The sequence below is a fragment of the Trichosurus vulpecula genome, chromosome 3 (genome assembly GCF_011100635.1).
Source record: "Trichosurus vulpecula isolate mTriVul1 chromosome 3, mTriVul1.pri, whole genome shotgun sequence".
Lineage (NCBI taxonomy): Eukaryota > Metazoa > Chordata > Mammalia > Diprotodontia > Phalangeridae > Trichosurus > Trichosurus vulpecula.
Window position 1 is genome coordinate 106,457,332 of NC_050575.1, and position 21,886 is coordinate 106,479,217.

Below are 21,886 nucleotides of genomic sequence, written 5' to 3' on the forward strand. Positions count from 1 at the left end.
TAGATGAATGATTGACCATTGGTGAGGTCTGGTTCTGAATTCAGTCTCTGGCTGAAATCTGCTCTTAGTTCTATTCTGTCTCTGATGGGGGCATTGAAGGCTGACTTTGGAGGAGCATGGTCTCTTTCCTAATGTCAATCTCAGAAGTTAGTGACATTCCCAAACAGTTCAATTTCCTTAATAGACTGTTATGGATGTGTAGTCCATTGACCTACGTTTTTAACTTACTTGACCTCTTGGGGAATTAATTCCACTGTTTGGAGCTGACCTTTCTGATTTGTCCTAAACTTAACTCACTCACATTTCAAGGGATCCCCTAAGTCTAGTATCAATTAGAGATTTGTAGCAGACCTAGGAGATATCACAGTTCAATGGAATGAGTACCACCTCTGGAGTCAGAGGGGCTAGATTCAGATTCCTCTTTGACATTTGTACCTATATGACCTTGGGCAAGAGGTCACTTAACCTTCCTGGGCCTTAGTTTCCTCATCGATAAAATGAGGAGGTTAGACTAGATGAAAGCTAAGGTTCCCTTCAGCTCTAGATTTATGATCCTATTGTGGTGGACAGCTCTATTCTAGACACAGAAATGGTAAAGAAATGGCCATATTATCCAGATTATTTATGGCTGTATATACCAGGATCTAGTGTGACATAATGGATAGAATCCTGGACTTGGGGTCAAAAAGAGCTTAGGTTCAAATCCCTCCCTCAGATACTTTTTAGCTGTGTAACCATGAGCAAGCCACTTAGCCTCTCTGAGACTCGGTTTCCTCATCTGTAAAATAGGGTGGAGGACTGTAGTGGAGCCCAACTGCAATAATCTGTATAAAGTACTATGTAAATGTTACTTATTACTTTATTCCTTTTCTAGATTAAAAAAGGCCTCATTTACTTTAAATGACTGGCATGTCTCTTACGCCTTATGACTGACATCTCTCTAGTCCAGAGGTGGTACAAAGCTCTGAGTGAGTCTGAACCAGGTTAAAATATATTTGGGAGATGTTCAACAAAATGAATAAAAATGCAGTACAACATAGATAATCTTAATTTGTGGTTTTCTAAGTCAATGTACATCCCACAGGGATCCACTGCTATTTGAGTTTGATATCATTGCTCTATCTAGTCCTCCCTTTTCCAACCACACGGCATCTTCCTTGAGGAGTGATGGACAGATTTGCAGAGAATATTCTACACATATATGGATTGTTAGGTCTCATGCAAAGGCCCTTCTCAGCCTCTGTCAAACTTGCCTGCTCACCAGGTGAGTCCTGATATAGAAAGTGTTGGACTGGGTCTAGTCCACAGGAGATGTGGGCTAAAGTCTTTGCCCTAAATGTTGAGTTATGATATAGTTGGGTGATGATGGGTCATTCATTTAACATTTTGGATTTCCAGTTTCCTTGTCTGCAAAATGGAGATGATACTTAGAGGATTCACTTTAGAGGGATTGCGACAAGGAACTTGCCTACTTTGACAGATGAGTGCAGATCATAAGCCATCTTCCCCCTTATCCCAGACAGCTCTTGTCTATATCTTCCCATACGTTCTCCACAATGGTTCAAAGTGCTGGAGGACTTCCTTATAAATCTAGACACTACATGGACCCAGTGGAACATGCAGCTATCCCCTCTCTCACTACATATCATGAAGAAAGTACTTTTTAAATAAATGGTATTTTATTTTCCCCAATTACATGTAAAGACAATTTTTACATTCATTTAAAAATTTTTGAGTTCCAAATTTTCTACCTCCCTCCACACTCCCTCCCTATAACAGTAAGCAATTTGATACAAGTTTTATATGTGTAATCACTGTAAGAGGTATTTACATAGTAATCATTGTTGTGAGAGAAAAAACAGACCAAAAGGGAAAAAAAAAGCCATGAAAAAAATAAAGTGAAAATAGTATGCTTCAATCTGCATTCAGACCACATCAGTTCTTTCTCTGGATATGGGATAGCATTTTCCATCATGAGCCCTTTGGAATTGTCTTGGATCATTATATTGCTGAGAAGAGCTAAATCATTACTATTTGATTATTGTGCAAGGGCACAATATTGCTGTTACTGTGTACGATGTTCTCCTCGTTTTGCTCACTTCACTCTTGCATCAGTTCATATAAGTCTTCAGAAAAGTACTTTGTAAATTGCAAAGTACTATAGACATGTGAATAGTAGCTACTCTTCCCATTCCCCACCTTTATACAACTCCCTTCATCTAGATTTATTTTGACATTCTTGGTCTATCAGATTTCATCCTTGAGCCTTTTTCTGGTTATAATTCCAAGGCCTCACCCCCACCTAGAATCTCAGAATTTCACAGCTAGAAGGGTTCCAAGGCAGAATGAATATTGGACTTGGAGTCAGGGAGACCTGAGTTCAAATTCTGTCTCAGATGCTAACAAGCTGTGTGACCCTGGCCAAGTCATCTTCTCTGAGCCTCAGTTTCTTCATTTACAAAATGAGGATAATAATAGCACCTACTTCACAGGTTGTTACTAGAATCAAATTTTATCCTGCGGGGAGCTTCAGAATCTTCCTAAGACAACTAAGAACTAAACTGCCAAGCATTCAAACTCTGCTTCAGAGAGCGCAACTCTGATGGGCTGGCCACGTTGTTCGAAAGCAAAGTATATGCTTGCCAAAAAGACTACTTTATGAAGAACTCACACAGGGCAAGCGTTCACATGGTGGTCAGAAGAAGCGATACAAGGACACTCTCAAGGTCCCTCTTAAGAATTTTGGAATCGATTGTGTGACATGGGAGACACTGGCACAGGACCGCTCAGCATGGCACGCCCACATCAGAGAAGGTGCTGTGTTCTATGAGCAAAGCAGAATTGAAACAGCTCAAGAGAAATGCAAGATGAGCCAATTTGACCATCCCAAATGTTCACATGGACTATTTGTGCCCAACCTGTAGCAGAACACTCCGAGCTCATATTGGTCTGATCAGCCACAATCAGACACACTAAAACTTGACGAGCATAGTGATGTCATTTTGGTTCCTGCTTCCTTCAAAGTTGAAGGAAACACCAGTAACAGCAACAATAACTGTAATTAGATTCAAATGAGATAACAGATGTTAAGTGTTTTGCAAACCTTAAAGCACCATATAAATGCTAACTCTTCTTCTTATCTCCTCCTCTCCTCCTCCTCCTCCTCCTTCCTCTTCTAGGTTATCTAGTCCAATCTCTAGCTAGGGGTGGCATAGTGTAGTTGAAAGAGTACTGGATTTGGAGTCAGAGGACTCCATTCACTTGCCATTCACTACCTGTATGACCTTGGGCAAGTCATTTAATTTCTCTGGGCCTCAGTTTCCTCATTTATAAAGTGTGGGTGTTGGACTAGTTGACCTCTAAGGCTCCTTACAGTTCTAAATCTGTGATCTATGATCTCACCTAAGCAGAGCTCTCCTCCATCACATTCTCAGCAAATGATCATGTGGCCTCCACTTAAAAGACCTCTGGTGATGGGAAACATAACACCCTGAGATAGCCATCCTACTTGTGGACAGCTCTGATTGTTAGGAAGCTGTGCCATCTGACCAGCTTCCAGCTCTATCTTTCCTGTTCCACTCGTTCAGCAAGCTCCTCTCACCACAAGTGACTTAGGCTTCCATGTGGCCCAAGTAGGTCACATGGGCCTATTAATGGAAGGGAAGCTTCAAATTAAGCAAAAATACATCAACAATTCAATCTGCCACCTTCTTACCTTTAAGGTATAGCTTTTCAATCACCCTTGGTTATTTTCTTCATTCTTCCTACTGCCAACAGTCCTGCCCAAGGTGAATTCTGTTTGCATTTTTGGGGGGATGGGTAGGAATGCTTTCTATGTCTCCTTTTTTATTGAACTTTTCTCATGGATTATTTGACTCAGGTCTGCAGGATGTCGTTTGGGGTTGCATCTTGAGTTCCTTTGCTTGTTGGAGTATATTATTCCATTCCCTTTTGTGGGTTCTTGTGAGTGCAGAATAGTCTTGTGTAATTTGAATTTCTTTTTCTTTATATTTGAAGGTCTTTCTCATATTCTTAAAGAGTTTGCCATTTGTCTTTGGAATTGTTAAATTTAACCACTACATGTTTTGGAGTTTGAAGCATAGGTGTTTTTTTTAAAAGGGTAACTGGATTTTTGAAATTGGTGCTTTGTTTTTTGCAATCAGAAATTCTGGACAGCATCCATATGCTATTTTCCTAGCATTATGGTTTTCAGTTTTTTGACTAGTCATCTTCTTCTGGGAGGCCTACTATCCTTATATGTCTCTGTATGTTCTGTTTTAAGGATTAATGTATTTTACTTGTATATAGATTGTATATTCTTTCAATATTATTGCTTTTCACTCCTCTTCTTGCAGAAACCGAGGCTCAGAGACATGAAGTTAAATGGCTTACGCTGGGTCACCTAGCCAGTAAATGATGGGTTTGGACAAGGTTAAGAAGCACCCCCTCCCTCCCAAAGGATTCAAAGCATGATGGGAAAAGTTCTGTCCTGCCCATTCCCCTTAGCTCCACCCCTGATCCTAGAGCTCTCAAACCTACCTACTTAGTGTCAGCTCTGGGGATGCTCAGCCCTGAAGCTGCTCAATGCTGCTACCTACTTTGGTGGTGTCTTTGTGCCTACATATCAGGCTAAATCTCAGCTTACCGGTTGCATTTCAGAAAAGAGTCCTGTTTTAGGCAGGGTGTGAATCTTTGACATAAACTGGGAAAGCTCCATCCTGCTTCCTGTCAGAAAAAGTGAAGAGTGTAAATCTTCCATGTTTTTAATGTCATTCTCTCAGCTTCCTAGAGAGGGCCAGTCAATCCTGATATTAAAGTTGTTGATAGAATAAATGGTTGGGGCCTGGGCCTAGGTGTAAAGATGTCCTATTGGCAGTGAGCAGCCTCTCTGGAATAGCTCCAGCCACATACACACTGGGAGCCAGATTAAAGTTAGAGGAACTGGATTTGAGTCCCATCTTGGACACTTACTAGCTTGCTACCTTGAACAAGTCATTCCTTTGTTCTGGGCCTCAGTTTCTGTATCTGTAAAATAAAATTGTTAGAATATATTGGAGATTTCCAACCTGGGGCAATTGTACCCCCATGGAATACAAAATACAAGACAGTACAGAGAATTCTGTTGAAGTTAATATTTTAATTTTACTTCTTACATTTACTTTTTACTTCTAGCATGATAAATACCAGAATTTATTTCCTTCCAAATCGAATAGAGGGTATGGTAAGTTGTACTAAAAATCAAGGAGCCAAGGCCCAGAAAACTTTATGAGTCCTTGGAGCACATAATCTTGAAGATTCTTTTCATCTCAATTAATGAACAAAAATTTATTATGTGTCTTCTATGTGCCAGGCACTGTGCTAGGCTCTAGGTATAAAAGAAAAAATGGAAGAGTCTTGTTCTTAAGGAGGCAGCATATATACATAGGTAGGCATGGCTGGCTGGCTGGCTATGTTCTAAATACTGTCCCGAGTGCTGGGGATGCAAATACAAAAGCTAGACAGTTCTTACCCTAAAGGAGTTTATATTCTACTAGGGAGACCTATGCACACATATCCTAAATGAATGAACGTTGGATGGATGAATGGGTGGATGGATAGGGAAAACATTCATTAAGCATTTACTATGTGCTAAGCACTCATACTTACACAGTGCCTTACATTTTCCTAAGCTCTATCCTCACAACCTTACAGGTAGACGATTCAAGAATTGTTATTGTCATTGTCTGGATCAGGAACCCGAGATCCCAAGAGGTGGAGTGAATTGCTGCAGGTTACCCAACTGGTATGTCCCAGAGCTGGCATTCAAACCCAAGTCTCCTGACTCCAAGCTCAGCGGTGGTTTCACTATACTTGGTGCTGGGCCATGACGTCAGGTGGATGGCATGAGGCTGGTTAAGGAAGAAGACCCTCAGAGTACTTTAGGCCAAAGGCTGTGATCTCTATACGGGGAGTGACAGTGGGAAGCCTTATTAGTCCTCTCGACAGAGGTGGGCCAGACACAGAGAACAGGGAAGTAACAGTGTTGATCCTTACCCTCAAGAAGATTGTAGTCTCATTGAAGAGGAAGATTAATATACAGGAAACAAAGACAGAACAATTTTTGGTGTCTATGTTTGTGATTTTGTGGGTGTGGGGAGTTTCTGGGGAGGGAAGTCCCTCTACTAATGTAGATCATTAACTATTGGGCAACCTTTGTTTTGAGATTGGTCTGGGGGCACTGAGAAGTGAAGTGACTGGGGGGGGGTCACAAAGTCATCATGTGTCAGAAGCCAGATTGCCCATCTGACTCTGAGGCTACCTACTGTGGCTCACTGCTGGGGAGTTAGAACAGCACCAGGCAGAATCCTAGGTGAGATTGTCTGTGTCCGACTTGTAAGCTCCAGAGGAAGGATAGTCCAGCAGAACTGTAACTAGCCATTCTTACACCTGGGGCAAATGGCAGTGGTAGGGAATAAGTCCCCCTGGAGCTTGGCCACCTGTGGGAGAAAAGCACACCCCAGGGAAAGCATGAGATTTCTAAGTCATTGAAAGAAGAGAAAGTGTTCTTGGGATTAGGCCACTGTCAGCAGGGAAGGAAGTGCCTTTTACATTTTGTGACTTGGGCACAAAGCCCTAGTTACCCTTTCCCTTCAAGGCTCAATATCCAAGGAATTAGAGAAGGTCTTTGAGGATACCATGAGTTGGAACAAAACTAGAGGGTATCTTATGTGGCCACTTTCAACTGGGTACCATTCGAGCGAAGGGAAGAGTGATGAAGGGGAAAGAGTGATGGTACAGAGATACTTGACAGAGAAATGGTGGAAGAAGATAGATTATGAGAAGAAAGAAAATATGAGACCCTAAATAGCAACATGTTTTCTGGCCTTGATGCTCTGAGCTTTTAGCTTTACCTTAGTGTGTGAACTCTTTGCAATTTGGCCTAAATGGAAAGGAGAGACCCGGAGAACAGGAGCCAGAGAGAGGCAGGTAATCCTGCAGAGGTGGCACACTACTGTTCAGATCAAGATGTGTCCTGACAAATCAAGTTGGTAAAACCCATTAATTAGCACTTTTGGAAACAGTTGCAAAGTTAATTATTCCTTTTTCAGATGAAAGAAAGCTAAATTTTGGCATTTACACTGACAGTGACATGAGCTAACATTTTTCGATTTGACATCCCTCAAGATAAATGATGCCGTGAAGCATTTGTGCAAACATCCTGAGCAGGGAGGGAGCTGCTCCATCGCGGTGCCTGCTAGGGAAGGTCTTTGCAGCTCTCCTGTGCTGAGGGAGGCAGGGGAGAAAGGGGAACCAGCTCAAGACAGCTTTGGGGAAAGGGTGGGCAGTAGTTACATGCAGAACAAAGTTTTAAGTAGAAGAAGACGTATGTATATTCCTATTTATTTGCTCCAATCTGCCTCTCCATATGGTTTTGGATTTTTGTTACCACAATCATGGCTTCTCTGAGTAACTGTACTGATGGATCTTGACCTCAGAGAAAAGATATGGAAGCAATTCCCCCCTTATAGTGGAGAGGTGGAGAACTACAGGTTCAGAACGTTACATATGCTAGTGGATTTGGTCCCTCCGTTGGTTTATTGTTCTTTCCACATGTAGTTCATGCAGGGCTTTTTTCTTTTTTAGTACAAAGGTAGTGTAAATAGTCAAGGATCTATCAAATTGCTTTGAGGGGAGATTTGTCATTAAGTAGGCTGGTTGGAGGGGACCAAGAGCAGATGAGCAGTTATAGGCCATAATGGCACAAGTGGGGCTTTTAGTTGGAGATGTTCTGCTCCTCCTAAGAGAGCAGGGGCAGTGGAGGCTGGTAGAACTTGGATGAGCAGAGGTCCTTTCTTCCTCTTTCCACCTCCCAGCCTGGGGAGACTTCCATGTTGACTTGAAACCCAAGGGGGTGGAGGTTGGTGAGTATAGCTGGGAGGGGTCAGCTTCTTAGGAACATGGGACTAGAACTTGACTGAGGGACAAGGGAAGAGGGATTTAGTCATTCTCAGCTTCTTGCTTTGGCCTGGCTCTGAGGTCAAGGGTGACTTTACTTATTCTTCTGTTGTTTATCCAGTAATATTGGCTTCTATGTCTAGTGCAGTGTTTGTCCCCTCTGGTCATTCATTAGGCAGTCTTTGGAGGCTTGGTGCCTCAGGAAGATATACAGGAGTAAGGAGCCACTGTAGACCACTGGCAGCATGTACTGATGCAGGAAGGTACACTTCCCTGCATAGTACAAGGGAAACCAAAAGAGGAAAAAGTTAGAAATAAAACTCAGCTAGGCCTCAAACCTCAAACTCTCTCCAGTAGATAAACTAGATGGTAATGTTATCTTTTTTTTGAGGGACGAGGCTTTCAATGACCTTGATGGAGGCATAGTTTGGGCAGATAAATCTGATGAGACTATAGAGCAGGAAAACACTAGAGCCAAATGTGAACTAGAGGTCCGGGAAGGCAATGGAACCTGGGGACAGGTAGTATTTCTGGATGTTGGATATTGCCAGCCATCCCAGGATGCTGGTGACAAAGGTTTTCTTCTTCAGAAAGCATTGCTTCAAGCTTCCCATGGCTTCTGGGTACAGAAGAGGAGGGAGGGGATTGAGGGCCATTAGACGCGGGTCCATGGGGGAGACCTCGAGGGCTCCTTTTCTCCTGCAGCCTGCATTGGTGTATTTCCCTTTCCAGGATCCAAGGATCTTGGACCGCCCCCCCTCCTGCCCCCCAGCCTCCCCTTCCCTTTCTCTTCCTTCTTCAACTTTTACTTTTGCTTATTTGTTTTCTTTGTTAACAAGAGAGAGCTCGTTTGGTGGTTGTGATGGGACTGTATATTCCAGAATGATTGTGACATAAAAAAGGCATTAATAAAACTAAAAAAACACCTCACAAATATTACTTCTCATAACTTTGTGACAATTAAGATTAATTCCCATGATTCTTCTATGACAGGCAGAGTGTGGCAAGACCAACAAACTGGGGAAGACTCAAGCTTGAATTCTGACTCATTTCTTACTACCAATATGACCTTAGGCAGGTTCCAGCTCTGTAGGCCTCAGTTTCCTCGTGTGTTGAAAGAGGAATTGGTTTACCTCTAAGGCTCCTTTGAACTCTCTGTAGTATGATTCCTAAGAAGCCAATAGCGAGCCTCACTAGTGATCGCTGAAGTGACTTAAATGCACTGACTGGGAGGAGAGGCTTCACTTTTCCAGGTGGGTGAGCCAAGGCTTATGGACCCTAGAAGCGTTGCTCATCTCTTTACCCAAACAGAAACAAAGACAAAACAAAATAAATCCTTTGGAGGTCTCTAGATTCCCTGAAACAATTGGAGATCCTTTAGATCCTTTTCGATTCCTGTTTGTTTGCAGAAAGGTTATGGTAAAAGAGTGATTCCTCTTTCATTTCATACAGGCTCCATAATGAGAGAGTCACTCCTTTCTGCACCTCAGTTGTTCATCTGTAAAGTTGGGAGAGTAATATCTAACCTAACCGCATCCCAGGATTATTATGAGGAACAGAGAGATAGGCACAGAGAGGGAGGGACTGGACTTGTGACTGAAGCAGGAAACTTCCAGACGAGGAGGATACAGGAAGCTCCCTCTGCTAGCGCACTCGACATTTTATTTACAACTTAAAATTTCAGAGGTACTTAGTGCACTGAGAGGTTAATTGACTCACAGAGGGTAGAAGATAATCTGATTTTTTCAAAGCATAACAAAAAACGAAGCAGGACTTATTCATCTAAGGGAGAATTGGCCCCATCAAAGTGGTCCCCTTGGGAGTCCAGGAATTTTTCCAGTTATCACTGAGTGTTCCCCCTAGCTGCTGATGTCTTAACCCTGCATTACTTTGAATTTATTTTTTATGTATCTTGTAGATACACACACACACATATATATATATATATATGTATATATATGTATATGTATGTGTGTATATACGTACAAAAATATGTGTGCTGTTTATATATGTATGTCGTATATGTATATATTGTCTCCTCTATATCTGTGCCTGTATATTCATTCATTCATTTTCATTCTATAAACATTTATTAATTGCCTACTGTGTACCAGGCACTGTGCTAAGCACTGGGTATACAAAAAGAGGCAAAAGACAGCCCTTGACCTCAAGGAGCTTATAATTTAATGGGGGAGACAACATGCAAACAAATACACACACACACACACAGAGACACACAAAGCAAACTAAACACAAGATGAATAGGAAATAACTAAAAGAGGGAAAGCACTGGTATTGAGAGAGGTTAGGGAAGGCTTCCTGTAGAAGGTGGGGTTTCAGTGGGGCCTGAAAGAAAGCCAGGGAGGTCAGTAGTTAGAGCAGAGGAAGGACAGCATTCCAGGCATGGCGGGGAGAAGGGGGCGGGGCAGAGAGACAACCTGTATATGTGTCTGCATAGGTTGCATATGTTTATGTTGCCTCCCCAACAGAATGAGATGGTTTCACTTTAATTTTTTGCCTTCATATCTCTAGGATTTAGCAGGGTGCCTGGAACATAGTAGATGCTCAATAAATGCTTATTGATTGACTGAGGCATTGACTGAAGATTCCAGCACACATTTCACATCCCCAGTTCTTTTCCACTCTTCTTCCAGCTCTGTATCTTTCCTCTTGCTGTCTCCAAGCTTGGAACAGAATGCTGTCCATCTCCATCTGTTAAAATCTTTGCTTCAAATTATTTTCAAACTCCAATTTAAATATCACTTTTGTGATGAAGCTTTCCTGACCCTCCCAATGGAAACTGAGTTTTCTCTCAGTTTCTCAAAGTCGTCTTTTGGGGCCTGCTTTACCCTTATCTAGGTTGCTCTCGAACTTTGGTTTCTGACCTGACTGCTTCACTGAAACTCCTCCGTCCAAGATTACCAACGCTCACTGAACCGTTGAATCCAATGGAATCCAAATCAGACCCCATCTTTCTTGACCTCTCTGCAGCATTTGACACTGTTGACCACATCTTCCACGTGACTATTCTTTCCTCCCTTAGCTTTTGTGACATGGTTCTCTTCTTGTTGTTGCCCTATTTGTTTGATCACTCTTTGGTGGTCTCCTTTGCTGTATGCTCATCCATCTCCCTCCTTCTAAGAGTGGGTGTCCCCCAGTGCTCTGTCCTGGGCCCTCTTCTTTTCTGTGTCTATCTCTGCTTCTGTCTGTCGTCTCTCTCCCCCACCCTCCTTGATCTCATTGGTTCCTATGAGTGCAATGACCATCTTTATGCCGATAATTTCAGAATCTATAAATCTAGCCCTAACCTCTCTTATGAAGTCTAGTCTCCCATTGCCAGCTTGTCAACTTCCTGTTGAACATATCCATCTGGAGATCTCGTAGGCATCTGGTCCAGGTCATTGCAGAGACCTTTTTTTATGGAGTGGGGGTAGGGAGCTGTAAGAGGATTTCTATAAAAGAAGAAAACTGACCAATAATACGAAGCAATAGGTCTTCTTCTACGGTCATGTTTTACTTTCCACTAGGGAAGGCATTTAACTTTAGACACTTGGGGTGGGGCAAAGTATAAGGAGAATGACATGTAAAGAAGGGGACAGATACATAAGGTTCTGGCCTTGGGTGAGGTAGTCTTCAGACCCAGCAGAAGGAGGAAGGGGAGCAGTGATCCAGTGAGAGGTAGTTTCCCATCCTGGCACCTAGGTTATGTCAGGTTCTTTCAGTCACCCCTCCAATTCTTTGTTTGGTATGGGGCACCTGGGCTGTCCCACACAGTAACTTTGATTGACAGTGAAGAGGTGGGCCAGGTGTTCTAGGCAGGAGTAAGGTGTCCCTCAGGTCTATCTGATTGGTGTCCCAGCCCTGATGTCATGTGCAGGGATATACTAAGGTAAAAGGTCATGTGCAAGACAAAAGTTTTTTCTTCTGAAAAAATTATATTATTGACTGTTTTTATTGTTTTTTATTTTTTAAATTAATTAAAGATAAAAAAATAATTGTTTTTATTGTTTTTACAAGATCATTTCTCCTTGGGTCCTCTTTCTCACTCCTCATCTTTGAACTCTCCTTTATAAAAAGTAAAACTTTTAAGTTACTATATTAAGTTACTATGAGCATATTTCACATTCCACAACTGTATCATATACTTCCCTGCCCTACCCCTATACTGAGAAAAGGGTGATTTATTTCATGCAAAGTTGAGGAATCAAAGTTTGCAGCAAACAAGAGTCCAAATACTGAGTGAGTATATTGGTAATTAAGGAGAGCTTTTAGCACTTATTCCATCAAGTGCCCTTGAAGAGTTTGGCTTTTGTTTCCCTGATTAAATTAGGAGTCCTTGATGACCCCCTTGCCTCAAGAGAAAGCTTAGTTTACATGGGTTTGAGTGACATGTTTATGAATCAGAGGCTTTTAGACCATGTGAGTTTAAGTCGCATTTTTGTGACGATTTTAGGTCACATGGGTGAGTTGCATGTGTGACTCACCTTTGACCCTGAACGAGACATATAAACCCAGAGGTTAGTTCTCCATTGAGGCTTTCACTCCTGGAGGAGCATTGGTATGGGACTCTGGGCAGTGGCTGTAAGAGCTTCCCGGCTCGTCAACACAGATGTTGATGGTTTCTTGGTAACTATGAATTGTATTTGGTGTGTTTATAATGTATGTTTGTAATTTGTTTGTATTTGCTCTGAAGTTCAGGGTGCTGGCTTTTTCCCCTGAACCAAGTGAATGATATTCGTATGCTGGATTGAAATAAGATTGTTAACCCCCTAACATTACTTTCCTTAGTAAAGCAGATCAAAAGAACCTGTGCTGGCAGCATCCTTGTTGTTGGGCTTGTGTTGGTCTTTCACCCCCACAGCAGCTGCTAGCTGAATTATTGAAACAGTGGGTGGGTGGAATCCAGAAAAGGGCCAGGTCAGGAGTACCAGGCAGGATGAGGCGCATCTCTAGAGAAAGCAAGTCTGTTACAAAACTCGGAAGTTTTTATAGCTAGCTCAGCATTCCATGCTCACTATCTCCAAAAGGGAACTGATTTTCTTTTCTTCTAAACCCATTCCTCTGCTAAACTTCCTTGCTCTTGTGAGGGCACCACTATGCTTCAAGTTACCCTGTTTCACAACCTCTCAGTCATACTTGATTCTTCCTTCTCTCTTGTGATCCTGTATCCAATCATTTGCCAGATCCTGTCAACCTTGCTTTTCATAACATTCTGCACATCTGTTCCTTTGCCACTGATTCATAATGCTGTTACCTTAGTTCAGGCCCTCATTCCCTCTTGACTGGACTATTGTAACAGTCTACTAATTGACCTCACTTTGCAGTCTCTCCTCTTCTCTAATGCATTCCCTGTAAAGCTGCTATACAAATATTCTTTTTTTTAAAGTTAAATTTTATTGTTTTCCATCAGTGAAAATCTTCCTTCTCTCCCATTCCCACCTCCCTCCCCCACTGAGAAAGAAAGAAAACCAAAACTTCTATTACAAGCATGTATAGTCAAGTATAACAAAATCCCCAAATTGGCCGGGACCAAAAAAATCTCTGTCTCAATCTGCACTCTGAGTGGAGTCCCTTTCTTGGGGTGGGTAGCATGTTTCATCATGAATCTTCTGGAATTGTGGTCTACACAAGTGTTTTTAAGATACAACTTTGATCATGTCACTTGCCTGCCCCCAAATCTTCAGTAGCTCGCCACTGACTCTTGGATATAATAAAAAAATCCTCACCAGGACATTTAAAGATCTCCATAATCTGGTTCCAACCCATCTTTCCAGGTTTATTACTCCCCAACATGTAGACTATGTGCTAGCCAAAATGGCCTACTAGCCCTTTTTAGGACTCTACATTGAGTCCCTTTCTCCATCTCTTTGCCCAGGGTATGTCTTATATCTAGACTGCATTCTTGTCTCACTCCATCCCTTGGATTCCTTTGCTTCTTTCTAGGCCCAGCTCACATGCCACCTCCCACAGGAAACCTTGCCCAACCCTTACCCACTTGGTACTTTTCTCTAACTCTCTGGATTATCTTGGATTTGTTTGTGTACTTGTTGTATCTTCCCAGTAGCATGTAAGCTTCAGCACAGTTTAATTTTTTTACTCTTGCTTCTTCAATGCCTACCCAGTACAGGGCCTTGCAAATAGTAGGCGCCTAATAGGTGCTTGTTGGATGAATTATTTCACTCACTTTTTTGTCATATTCATTTGAATATTTCTATTATTTTGTTTTCTCCTTTGTATATGTGTCTGTATATTCATTTATTCATTTTCATTCAAGAAACATTTATTGAGTGCCTACCATGTACCAGGCACTGTGCTAAGCTCTGGGGATACAAAAGAGGCAAAGATAGTTCCTGTCCTCAAGGAGCTTACAGTCTAATGGGAGAACAGCATGCAAAGAAATATATACAAAGTGAGCTACAGACAGGATGAGTAAGAAATAGTTAAAAGAGAGAAATCACTGAGAGGTTGGGGAAGGCTTCTTGTAGAAGGTGGGGTTTTAGTTGGGACTTAAAGAGAGCCAGGGAGGTCTGTGTCTTATTTATCTTTGCATTTTTAGTACCTAGTACAAGATTTCTATGCATAGAAGGTAAGTGCTTCAATGTTTGGTGAATGAATAAATATACAGGATTCCTCTTTGGGTACTGTCTTTAGATGCGGTGCTTTCTTCGAATCATCCTCAGTGTAGTCTTTGTGCTTTGAAGGTAGATTTGATTTTTAGAAATAGTCAAAGGTTGGGGTGGGGGGGTGGAAAAGGTGATGTTCCGTAAGGAAAAAGAAGCAGCAACTTGGTGTAACTATTCTGATCACAGATTTGTAGTTGGAAGGGACGTTAGAGATTATCACAGGATCGGAGATTTGGAGCTAGAAGGACCCTTGGAGGCCATTTACTTCAACGGCTCTATGCTCTAAATTGGAACTTTCAAAATAATTCACTTGGTCTGCTCTTTAGGTCAAGGCTTTGGCCAGGCCTGGGAGGATTATCTATAGAATGAAGGATACAGGATGTACAGAATTCAATTCAATTGGACATAGGAAGATAGTGAGATTTTATTGAGAACACAGTCCCAAATGCATTTTATTGTTGCTTTGTGTGTGTGTGTGTGTGTGTGTGTTTGTGTGTGCTGCTGCTGATAGATATACAAGATAAGGGCCCCTCCCTTCCTTCCTCTTTTCCTTTCTTCCTCCCTCCTCTTTCCATTACTAGAATTCCTTCCTTCTATCCCTTTCTCCTTCCCTTTCTTCCTACTTTTCTTCCTTCCTTCCTCCCTCTGTCCTTCCCTTTCTTCCTTCTCCCTCCCTCCCTTCTTTCTTCTTCATTCTCTGGGGGGGATCAGAGATGGTACTCAAGAATCCGAGTGCTCAGCATCCACCAGGGACATTCATCAGTGGAATAAAACAATGTCCTTGTCTTCACTTCCACAAATTGCACATTGTAATGCTCACATTACGGCTCTGACAGTGTAAGAAAGCAGCTATAAAATGCTTATGGAATAAGAGGAAACCCAAACACAAGATAAGATTGAGTCATAAAAATATCACTTTGTTAAAATTACATGTTGATGCTGCATGCCAAACCTTTCCCCAACTTCAGAGCCTTTATTCCTTGCATTTGTCTTTGTTTTATACTTCTTGGCATCCCTGAAGCTGCCTTAGAGGCTTCCTTTTGGTCTGTCCGGCCTTGCTTGCTTGCTGGGTGGTCATCATCAGTCACAAGGGGGTGCTGGTGATCAGAATGACCAGTGAGATGAGGGCTTTTAGAGCTGACTGAATAGGGCTTTGTGGGGCCTTTCTGGCTGTTGACAAGCTGGTCTTCAAGGGCAGTCTAGGGGACCTGGCGAAAGACTTGAGTTCATGACATTTTGGTACCAAAGATTCTTCTCTTTAGTAACAATCAACCAATGATATAAATGATATATTTCAGTTGTTGGTCTATATATCATATCTCCTTTCAACTGTAAGCACCTTGAGGGCAGGCTCAGGGGAGTAGGATTTGAGTCATTGAAGGGGCTCTCCTGGTGCCAAGTTCATAAAAGGGATTACTTGAAAGATGTCCCCCTGATATGCTAGTCAGGATACTTTTCTGACCCAAATTTCCCTTTTAACCACATAAGTTTCCGTATGGGGATGAAGGAAGCTTCCCTCTACCTGACTTTCTTAATATCCTTTCCATGCTATCATTAAGTAAGCTCTTTGGATGATCTCCAAATGTCATTGCATTTCAGTCCTGGGCTCAAATCACTAGACTGGCCGGATTTCCTTTTTCTAGCTATTTGTATATGTCACATTCTCCTTCTCAACTATAAGCTCTGTGAGGGCAGGGACTGTGTTTTATCTAAACCTGATGGCTCCCATAGTGTTTAATAGGAGGCATTCAGGTATGGCTGACCAATTAAAAAAATTATTATTGTGAACTTGACAAGCATAAAAACACCATTATTTCCACGTACAAAGAAGAGAAGAAAAAGCAGATTGTTTATGATACCATGACTCTTTATTCCACAATCTTGTTTTTGGTTTTAAGCATATATAACAAATTAAATGACACAAATTCAAGACCTCTGCTTGCCTATATTTTCCTCTGAATTTTCTTCTACTCTCCCTTGTGCATTTTTAAAATTTTCATTGAAACCCTTTTCTTTCTTTCTTTTCTTCTTTTTTGGGGAAGGGGGCATTATTTTCACTACCTCCCTTGTAACAAAAAGCAGAGTCAAGCAAAGGTAACCTACACACATATTGGCTGTGTTTAAAAATGTCTAAGATTGTTCAATGTTGATGGCATGTGTCCTTGATGTCTTGAAGGTTACTTTATGGTGACTTTCATTTGGAAAAGAAGTTGATGGAGGCAGGAAAGGTAGAGATGGTTCTCAGATGGGGTCTCGGAATCTGCAGAGACAACTGAGTTAATGGGAAGCTACAGGCTCCCTCCCCCTTTACACAGGTTTAGGATGCCTGCATGGTTGTGAATGTTATGTGCCCAGAAAATCTTCCTTCCTGCGGCTGTTTCTGGTTATTGGAGATTAATTTTCATCTTTAGTCCAGACTTTAGGGATGAGGGAAACCCATAGGGAGCAAACCTAGACCTTCCCAGGGTCTCACACCTGAATTAGCTTCTTGCAACAGTTGTCTGCTCCCTGGACATGCCAGGCCAGAGGTTCTCAAAATTATTTGGCCTATTGCCCCCTTTTCAAAAAAAAGAAAATTACTCAGTGCCCCCTTGGAAATCTACTTTCTTTAACCCTTTAACAGTTTTTTTTAAAAATTTGGGTCATTTCAAGAAAATATAAACTTTTTAAAAAAAAGATACATATTACATTTAATAACTTATCGTAAATTTGTGGGTTTCTTTTCTGCTTTGAAATTTTAATAATGCGATATTATATCACACAGTTGTATAATATCATATCGTAAACAAGTCATTACATGCACATATTCCTGCTGATGCATGCTGGACTTTCCAAAAATTCATGCAACACGCTCTCCTGCCAGCACTTGCTTGTTAAGACCTGTTGTCGGACTTGGCCACTGATTGGTTATAACTTGCATTTTGTGCATTTATTTGGAAAATAATGTAGTCACTACAACTTAAACTGTTACACAACAAATGAAACATGCACAAACGGTTTCTCAAAATTCTCTTCTCTTCTCTTCTTCCTTTATGCTTCCACTGCCCCCTTATTTTTATTCAACACCCCCCTGGATCGTTCAGCACCCCCAGGGGGCAGTATCTCCCACTTTGGGAACCTATGTGCTAGGCTGTCTCTCAACTCCTTACCTTTGATCCCTGCGACTGGGAATGTCTTTGTTCTTATTTGTACCATATTAAATTTCCATCTCAATCCTTCTTTTTATACCCACCTCAAATGTTACCTCCTTTAGGTAACTTCTGTTCCTTTCCCCACTACCTCTAATATGGTACAGTAGATGGAATGTGTGGGGTTTGGAGTCACAAGAAGCTGAATTCCAATCCTGCCCCAGATACTTATAAGCTGTAGGATCCTAAACAAGTTGTTTATCCTCTTTGAGACTCAGTTTCTTCATCTGTAAGGTGGGTCTAATAATTGCACCTATTTCACAGGATTTTTATGAGGATTAAATGAGATAAAGCTTGTAAAGCATGTTGCAAACCTTAAAGCCTATATGCAAGTCAGCTATTATTGTCTCAACCATCCCCCTTAGACATCAGAGACCGCTTGATTTTACACACCACCTCATGGGTTGTTTTGAGGAAAAGACTTTCAAATGTCTCCCAAGAATCCAGCTGGGCTGTCTTTTGCCCTTTAGCACGCCCACCCCATCCTTTAAGTGACCTTTGTTGCTGTGATGGTCTCCTGCCCCGTGGCTTCACACGGCATCCCTGTGCTTTAGGCAGGCTAGCACTAAACTCTCATCGCTGACCACTGTCACACCCTTCCTCCTCCCTCATACACATGCATATCAGCCCCATCTCTCTTATGAATTAATTTGGGAAGGAGACTGTACTAATGCACAGTCTGATGCATTTATTATATAATATCGTATATCATTGTTATCTCTGCTTGTGTCTTAGTCCCTACTAGGCTAAGCTCCATGAGAGAGCCAAGTAAGACAGCTTTGCTTCTTCACCCCGCCCCCCCACCAGGCATTTCAATTCAACTAAACAAACACATCCTGTATTGGGGGTGCAAAGATAAAAGCAAAACAGCCTGTCCTCAAGGACCCTACATTCTAGCCGGAGCTTGCCTTCTATATTCTACTGCGTAGACTAGGTGCTTAGTAAATGTTTTATTTTTTAAAAAAATTTATGGAATTATAAAGCATTTCCATAATATAGAAAAAAGATGATTATACATGAAACTGCAAATCTATTATGCACAACTTGCTTTTCCTTTTAAATATATAATAAAGTTATCATGTAAATTCCTTTTTTTGATAAAACTTTGTAAATATTGAATGAATGTAGAATGAATGAATGAAGCAGGGAAGGTAAGGCATGGGAGATGGGAGAGGGGTGTGGAGTAATAATGATGCAAACAAATTCTGCAGAGTTATCAGGGCCGTAAGGAAGTGGGCTGGTGACCTAGCTCAAGGGATAACTGGTAGATAGGTCTCATGCTCTGTTGATGGCCAAGAGCTGGGTGGTCCCGGGGTAGAGGTCTAGAGCTCAGGAGGAGAAGGTATGGCTTGGTTGGGATTCACACTGTTGGAAAGTGTCCCCACCTCCATAAGATCCCAGAGCCATCTCAGTATCATTGCAGAGTAAAAAAATAAGGTCGGCCTTGACAGCAGGAAATATGGCTTTGAATGTCCACTGTGCCATCCACTGTGGGCTCATCATGTCTCCCTCTCTGAACCTGGCCTCCCTCTCTGTAAAATGGGGATAATATTACTTGCAATCCCCACCTCACAGGGCTGTTTTGAGAGAAAGACATGAAAATGTCTTCCAAGAATCCAGCTGGGCTGTCTCTTTTTTTTTCGACAGTTTTTTTTATTTTATTTTACCAGAACACAAATACAAAATAGAAAAAAGAGACAAAAACATATCATAAACTTAAATATTGAAACTTAAATATCAAGTAAGAAAGAAAAAAAGCATGTCATGTGCATAGCAGAATATAGGAGTGGATTCAAAATATGTGACAATAAATTTTCATTTCAAGAAAGCCTGTATGATAAATAATACACCTTATGTTGAGAATTGTTCATGTTTTCTTTGCTCCCTTGTGTTTTCTTTTGTTCTCTGCTGTGCACTTTTTAACTTCGTTCTTTTTTCCCCTCCCCCCTCACCCCCAGAAGGCTACAATGTATGTCTTTTTCCTGTTAACATCCCTACCCCTATCTTTAAAGTGACTTTTGTTGCTGTGACAATTTATTCCTCCAAGACTTCATACAGCATCCCTGTGCTTTAGGCAGGCTAGGATTGGGCTCTCTTCCCTGCCCACCACCACCGCTTCTTTCTTCATACCCGTCCACATCAGCCCTATCTCTCCAGTGTCCCTTTCCCGCTCTTTCCTACCCTTTCATTATTTTTCCTGGAACTCTTGTTCTACTGTCAGCATACTGGAGCCCTTTCCTCCCCAAATTAATTCGCATATATTTTATATTTAATTATACACACATATTGTTTCTTCTCCAAAGAATATAAGCTCCTTGAGGTCAGGGATTATTTCATTTTGTTTTTATATCAAGAGTGCCACACAGCAAAGAGTAGGAGCTTAATAAATGCTTGTTGAACTAGATTGCATTGAATAACCTACCTCCTAGGTCTAAGAGCCGGAGCTCTCAAACTTATCTAGGACTTGAGGAATCCTAGGGACAGGCTCCATTGCCTTTTTTCTTTATACTGTAAAACGAAAGTTCCAGCTGGATGTTGGAATGCCCTTACTGCATGGTTGCCTTTTTTTCTTTTTTTGCATTGTTTCAATAAGAGGAATTTGCTTTGCTTCTCTTCCTCTCCCCCCTTCTCCCTCAGTTAAAACCTGCTATATCTCCTGCCCCTCTGCCAGGTGTCCACAAAGGAGATATTCAAGCATAGTATTTGGCATCAGGACTTGGGTGTCTCAGTACCTGTAAATTCTGTCCTGGTCAGTGCCCTCTCTGCTTCTCACTGCTCCCTTGTCTTGATCCACACAGAAACTGACCTCAGGACATCAGCCCAGGCTCTTTGCCTTCCATGGAAGTTGGTGTGTTTGACCCAAAGCGGGTCAAACCCCTTGGGGCCTTCTGAAAACCAGAGGCTAATTAGGACTCCCCAAAGTGAAACGTTTCTGGATGAGTTTTTCTGAGTCCTGTGAAGTGGCCAGACCTAGCTACTCTTCAGCTGTTCTTCCTGGACTGGTAACAGGCTATAGGGATGGTCTTTATCTTGCAGGGCCTCAGGGGCTGTGAAATGGCCTGACTCAGGCAATCTGTCATTCCTTTCCACTAATAGGAAATCTTCAGTTCAATCCCCATGCCTTTAGGACCTGCACGAGTTACCATGGCCCTATTCTATGAGGAGGGTAGAAATGAGCCCTGCTAGGGATATAGCAATGGGAAAATAACAATAACAAAGATTCCAGGCCTTTCCCCACAACAACCCCACCCCCACCCCCTTCTCAAATGTAGAATAAATATTGTTATCTCTATTTTTCTGCTGAGGCCACTGAAGATCAAAGAAGGGAAGGGACTTGATCAAGGTGAATCCCAGAATCCCAGAGTCAGGATGGTATTCACAGGTCATTTCTAGTCCAAATCCTGCTTGAACAAGTATGCCCTCTACTAGGTAACTGATACGTGGTCATCCTTTGTCATATCATTATGCCAGCAAAGTAATCAAGGGCGTTTCCCCTAGGCCCTTCTCAATATAGCCAGGAAGTACTCAAAGTCCAAACTCTAACAACAGAACCATTTATTAATCTTAGAATCTACAGTATCCAACTGGAAAGGACTTTAGAACGTAGAATGTTAGAGATGAGAGAGACCTTCCTTACGAGATCATTAAGTTCTGTCTCCCTGCATTTCAGGGGACAGAACTTAAGTCCAATCTCATGTCTAGTAAGAGTCTGAAATGGGATAAGAAACCAGGTCTTATAATTCCAGATCAAATACTCTTTACACGACAACTGTGATGCTTTCCACTCACATCGTTAGAGACATATTGAAAAGTGTTTGTGGGGGTGGGGGTGGGGGAGGGAAGTGGAGTGGGTAGGGTGGAAATAAGAAAGGTTAGTCTTGTTTTTATTATATAGTCCAGACCAGACACTTAGCTCCCTTTCTCTATTTCTGACATTTTAAATAAAGATCAGCCAATCAATGAATCATCATCGCTGTCATCATCATCATCATCATCATCATCGTCATCATCATCATCGCTTGTGTTTGTATAGCACTTTAAGTTCGTAAAACATTCATTAAGCAGTCACTGAATCAGAGGATTTAAAATGAGAAGGGACCTCATAGAGCATCTCATTCAATTTCCGTATTTACAGATAAA